This window comes from Mustela erminea, chromosome 6, assembly GCF_009829155.1.
Source record: "Mustela erminea isolate mMusErm1 chromosome 6, mMusErm1.Pri, whole genome shotgun sequence".
Lineage (NCBI taxonomy): Eukaryota > Metazoa > Chordata > Mammalia > Carnivora > Mustelidae > Mustela > Mustela erminea.
In genome coordinates, this window is record NC_045619.1 from 14,397,071 (window position 1) to 14,403,070 (window position 6,000).

Genomic DNA, 6,000 nt, shown 5'->3' on the forward strand with positions numbered 1-6,000 from the left:
ACGTCAGACTCAGCATGCAAGCTAGGTCATCACCTTTCCTCTTCTAAAATCTCTTCTCTGGTGCTCACTTCAGAAGCACATATACTAAAATCTCTTCTCGGTCTCAGGAAAGACACTGCCACCCACCGACCATCTAAGCCAGAAATTCATGTCACCTTGGATTCCTGCCTCTCTCTCACCCTCATATGAGTCTTGTCGGTTCTGACTCCTGGGTATCTCAAAGATGCTTCTCTTGGTTCTCTGTGCCTACATCGCTTACCTGTTCAGATCCTTATCTGCCATCTATCAGACTGTGCCAGGTGTCTCCTTAGCTGATATCCTGCCCTTCGTAAGTCCTCTGTCTTCCTGGTGATGGAACCCACAGTTTCTTAGACAACCATTCCAACCCCATTCTCTGTTCACATGGTTGGGGTGAATCAACTCCACCCCTAGACCCAGACCTGGGTACCTGCATCACTTCCTCCACCTCGAACCTCCAGCCCCAGAAACTGCTTGAGGAATTGGCACCTGGTCCAGTTAGCATAAAAACTAATCTGGGGAGTTTTCCTGTATTAGCTGATATAGGGTGCTCTCTTGCCCCTGGTGTTGCTAAGGATACGAGGTAAGCCTGGGCTTGTGGGCTACCATTTTGCCACATGAGCAAACTTGCCTGAGAATAGAGCCCCCATGAAGGAAAGCAGAGCTACGGGATAGGAAAGCAGGAGACTCCCAGTGATTCCAGATTTGAACTCCTGGACTCATCTGCGCGTGGAAGCAGGATATCCTTGGATTTCCCAGGTATGTAAGGAAATTTTTTATTTACACCTAAGTCAATCTGAGTTGAATTTTCTTGCAACCAAAAGATTCTTAGCTTGTATAGCAGTAAGACAATGGAAGTCTAAAAAGAGGAGTTAGTGAATCCAGGACTCCGTGCCTGGGGGTACTAACCACAGGTGGTTCCCCTCTCAGAAACCAGGAAGTGCTGGGGAAAACGGACTTCCGAAGGCTGTGAGGAGTTGGCCCCACTTAACGGAAGGGGCTACACAGGACAACAAGGTGGCAGTTGTATTACAGGAGCTCAGAATAGAGACTAAACAGATGATTAGGTTTCAGAGAAAAAGAGATTCGCGAGAGAACCAGGTTAGAGGAGAGGTGAGGGCTGAGGGTGCGGCTCTGCTTGTTGATGAGAGGGGAGACAGAAGCCAAGGCCTGGACGCAGAGTGAGCAGAACCATCTCCGCCTTGGTGCCAGCCTTTAGCACTCCCAAAGAGGCACAAAGAGCCAGGCTCTATCCTGAATGCGGGGGCTGATGACTCAGTCCCTGTCCTCAAGGCTCACGGTCTGCTGCGACCAAGCAGGAACAGATGGTTAGGCTAGTATCAACCAATGTGGGCACAGAAACAGGAGCAAGTTCCTCCTTGAACCTCATTCAGAACTGCAGAGAGGGTGCCTGGGTGGCTCAGTGGGTTAAGCCGCTGCCTTCGGCTCAGGTCATGATCTCAGGGTCCTGGGATCGAGTCCCGCATCGGGCTCTCTGCTCAGCAGGGAGCCTGCTTCCCTCTCTCTCTCTCTCTGCCTGCCTCTCCATCTACTTGTGATTTCTCTCTGTCAAATAAATAAATAAAATCTTTAAAAATTAAAAAAAAAAAAAAAAAAAAAAGAACTGCAGAGAAAAGGAGCTCTGAGAAAGATCCATGGGACTTAGTGACCAGCAAACCTCTAGGGCAATAACCAATAGGATATTTGGGCAAATGGCTATTTTAATACCAAAACAACAGCTACAATTACATAACATTTACTGTGTACCCGGCACTGGTCTCAGCCTTTCACCCATCGTGACTCACTTTAACCTCAGAACAGTTCTCTGAATTCGATACTATTATTCCCATTTTTCACACTCTTCTCATTTTATTACTTATTTGGCCCAGGAGAGTAAATATTCTACCAAACTTTTCCAAGAGCTTGTGTTATAAAGGTCCTCAGTGCAACGCTTATGTGATTCTCAAATGATTTATGCCCTTAACAGATGTCATGTCAGTACAAACCCACTGAAAAAGTCCCAGGAAGCTTATCTTGCTAAATGCAGTTTCAACTAAAGAATGCTCGTTGAATATTAGTACTCCTCTATTTCTTTTTTTTTTTTTAATTGAAGTACAATTGACATACAAATCCTATTAATGTCAGGTGTCCATCAGTGATGCAACATTTTTAGACATAACGAAATGACCCCAGTAAGTCTAGTTACCCTCCGTCACCTTACAAAACTATTACAATATATTTTTAATTGCAGTGTAGTTGACATACAGTATTATATTAGTTTCACCTGTTCAACACAGTGGTTGGTTCGACAATCCTACACATTTTAGACATTACGCTGTGCTCACCGCCATCAAAGGATCCTCCATCTGTCACCTTACAAAGTTATTACAGTATCACTGCCTATATTTCCTCTGCCTACTTCTCCCTGTGACTTGCTTATTTTTGCCTGGAAGTTTGTGCTTCTCTTTGTTTTGTCTTCCCCAGAAGAACGTGGGCACCATGAGAGCAGGACGGTGCCTGCCTGCTTCATCGTGCCTGCACTGAAAGGTCCCCCACTAACGGGTCCGTGATTAAAGGAGCGAGACTGATATAAAGCGAAGGTCAAGCAAAGCTTTATTCTGCACCAAGCATCAAGAGTCAAACCGACCGGCCGGGGCTGTGCCTCTTACAGAGAAGGCGACCTCTCTCTGCCTTACAGACTAGCTTTTAAGGGCAAAGGCCATGTGGTTGGGCCTGGCCATGCACAGGTGGCCAATGAAATTATAACACAGAGGAGAAAGCTACACAGTCCTGCTAGGTCACACATAAGTGACCAATTGAATTACAGTTTACCCTATAGTAGACATTGAACTAGCCTATCACCTTGGTCAGAATTGGCACCCAAAAGGCACCCAAAGGACGGGGCCCATACTCCTTGGTAGCTAGGAGACTGTATGCGCCCCCCCCAACTGACTGGATGTCTCCACCTGGCCTGACCCACCCTTGTATGTGGGCTTTGTTACCTGGGGCTGGTTTCCGGGACTTGTTTTTAAGTAAGTCCTTTGAGGGTAAGGGGGGCAGGGAGAGTTTAAGTTTTACTGCATAAACAACAAAATGACTGTTTAATCCAAGATGGAATCGCTCTGGCTAAATAGGCCCTTACTTGCACTACGGGAATACTCTTCCGGTCCTGGGAGAACAAAGAGAGACCAGGTCCCTTCTCCCAAAGAGGAAAACCGGTGCTCTTCATGTATACGTGGAAACAAGAAAAACAAGTGAGAAGTCAAAAATCACAGGAACTCCATAAAATGAAGTTACATAATACCGAGTGGGACAGCCCACCATGCAGCCCAGAAACCTCAAGTAATTTGTCCAAGTCTCACCCAAGTTGCTGGTGGCCAGAGGGAAGGGCTCTTACTTTTGCTTGAGAGTTTTTCCCACATCTCACACTGTCTTGCCATTAAAAAAAAACTAACAACATTCCTAGTCCTGCCTACAGGAAGCTTGCAGCAAATATTGTCAAATATTGTCAAGGGAATGAAAGTCAGGGAAAGGCTGACTATCTGGTCTAGACTGAAGAAGTCTGAATAACATGACAACTAAAGGCAATGTGTGTATATTCCTGGATAGGATCCTGGACCAAAGGAGGAAAAACTGACATCATGGAGACAGCCATGAAATTTGTGCAGAAAATCTATAAGTTGGTCAGCAGTGATGTATAAATGTTGATTTCTCTTTTTTTTTTAAAGATTTATTTATTTATTTATTTACTTATTTGACAGACAGAGATCACAGGTAGGCAGAGAGGCAGGCAGAGAGAGGGGCAAGCAGGCTCCCTGCTGATGCGGAGTTGGATCCCAGGAATCTGGGACCATGACCTGAAGACAGAGGCTTTAACCCACTGGGCCACCCAGGTGCCCCTAAATGTTGATTTCTTGATCTGGTGTTTGTGCATGTTAGTATCCTTGTGTGGTATGGTGATTTACAATAAGAAATATATATTTGGTCTCCATCCTGGTTTCTGGCACAAACCTCGTAAAACCTTTGGAATTTCCTAAGATAAGAGCGATAAAGGTGTCTGCTATCCATAACAAGCCTCTTTCAACCGCACCTGAGTGTATGTTAAGGAGGGAATTTTGGAAAACCCCTAAAGATGGGGGCTGGTTGCCGGGGGAAACCAACCAAGTGATTAGAGGGCTGTAACTTTCAGCCCCACCTGTGATCTCAAGGAGTGGAGAACAGCTGGAGATTCACTTCAATCACCACTGACGGATGATTTAATCAACCACGTCTGTGTTATGAAGCCTCCATAAAAACTCAAAGGGACAGGGTTCAGAGAGCTTCCAGGCTGGTGAACCAGTTTGCAACCACATGCCAGGAGACGGGTGTACCCCAAACTCCTACGGGCACTTCTGTGTTCAGGACCCTTCCAGACCTCTGAATTTTTTCATCTGGCTCTTCGTTTGTATCCTTTAACATCTTTTGTAATAAAATGGCAATCTAATCAGTAAACTAGCATCCTGAGTGCTGTGAGCCACTCTAGCAAACTGACTGAACCGAGGAGGGGGTTCCTCCTCTGAAAGGGGCGGAGTCATAGGAACTTGTGATTTACCGCCAGAAAGCCAGAACTGCTGTGGGAAACAAACGTAGAAGAAAATGTAGATAAAATTAAATGTCCTTATAACCTGCAGCCCATTGACAAATACTTGAGATGGGCAGATCTTAACACTCCTCCAGGATCCCCAGTCTCCTTTAGCATATAAAAGTCTTCTTGGAACTTTCCTTATCTTCAGTTCCCCTGCCCCATCCCCCAAGGTGTATAACCGCTTGCTCCTCACAAAGCCATGGCAGCAGGCAGCAGTGACAGCCACGGTTCTTTCTGCCCACGGGTCTCATCCCTGTGTTCTAATAAAACTACCCTTTTGCACCAAAGATGTCTCAAGAATTCCCTCATGGTCGTCGGCTCTGGACCCCACCAAGGTCACCAACATTCCAAAAAAACTACATCAACAATCACAGGTAATAATCGGGGTTTGCAGTTGACATTGGCATTGGGGGCAGTCTTGTGGGACTGAGGCCACCTCGGTACATCATGTTAGAATTGAGTTAGATTGGGGGCGCCTGGGTGGCTCAGTGGGTTAAGCCTCTGCCTTCGCCTCAGGTCATGATCTAGGGTCCTGGGATCAAGCCCTGCATCGAGCCCGCATCGGGCTCTCTGCTCAGTGGGGAGCCTGCTTTCCCCTCTCTCTCTGCCTGCCTCTCTGCCTACTCATAATCTCTCTGTCAAATAAATAAATAAAATCTTTAAAAAAAAAAAAAAAAGAATTGAGTTAGGTAATAGGATACCCGTTAGTGTCCATTGGAGAACTGGAGAATTGCTTGGTGGTGGTGATAAAATACCCATCAGATCTTGTTTGGGAAAAATACATACTGGAGTGCTGAAGAGGAATGGGACATCATGTTTGAAGATTCCAAAAATGACAAATGATTATTAGTACTTAATTAGAGCGAGCAAAGGAACAAATGCGGTAGAATATGAACACGGGGCGGGGGAATGGAGAGTTCTCTGTACTGTTTGCGCAATGTTAACGTAAGTTTGAAATCATTTAAAAATAGTTTGTTTCAGGGTTGCCTGTGTGGCTCAGTCGGTTAGGTGGTTGACTTCTGATTTCCGAGCAGGTCATGATCTCAGGGTCATGATCAAGCCCCGAGTCAGGCTCCATGCTGGGCACAAGGCCTATGCTTAAGATTCTTTCTCTCGGGGCGCCTGGGTGGCTCTGCCTTCGACTCAGGTCATGATCTCAGGGTCCTGGGATAAAGTCCCACACTGGGCTCTCGGCTCTCCCCCCTCTCTCTGCCTACTTGTGATCTCTCTGTCTCTCTCTGTCAAATAAATAAATAAAACTCTTTAAAAAAAAAAAGATTCTCTCTCTCTGCTTCCCTCTGCTCCTCCCCCAGCCCTCTCTAAAGATAATTAATTAACTAATTAATTAGTTACAAGGT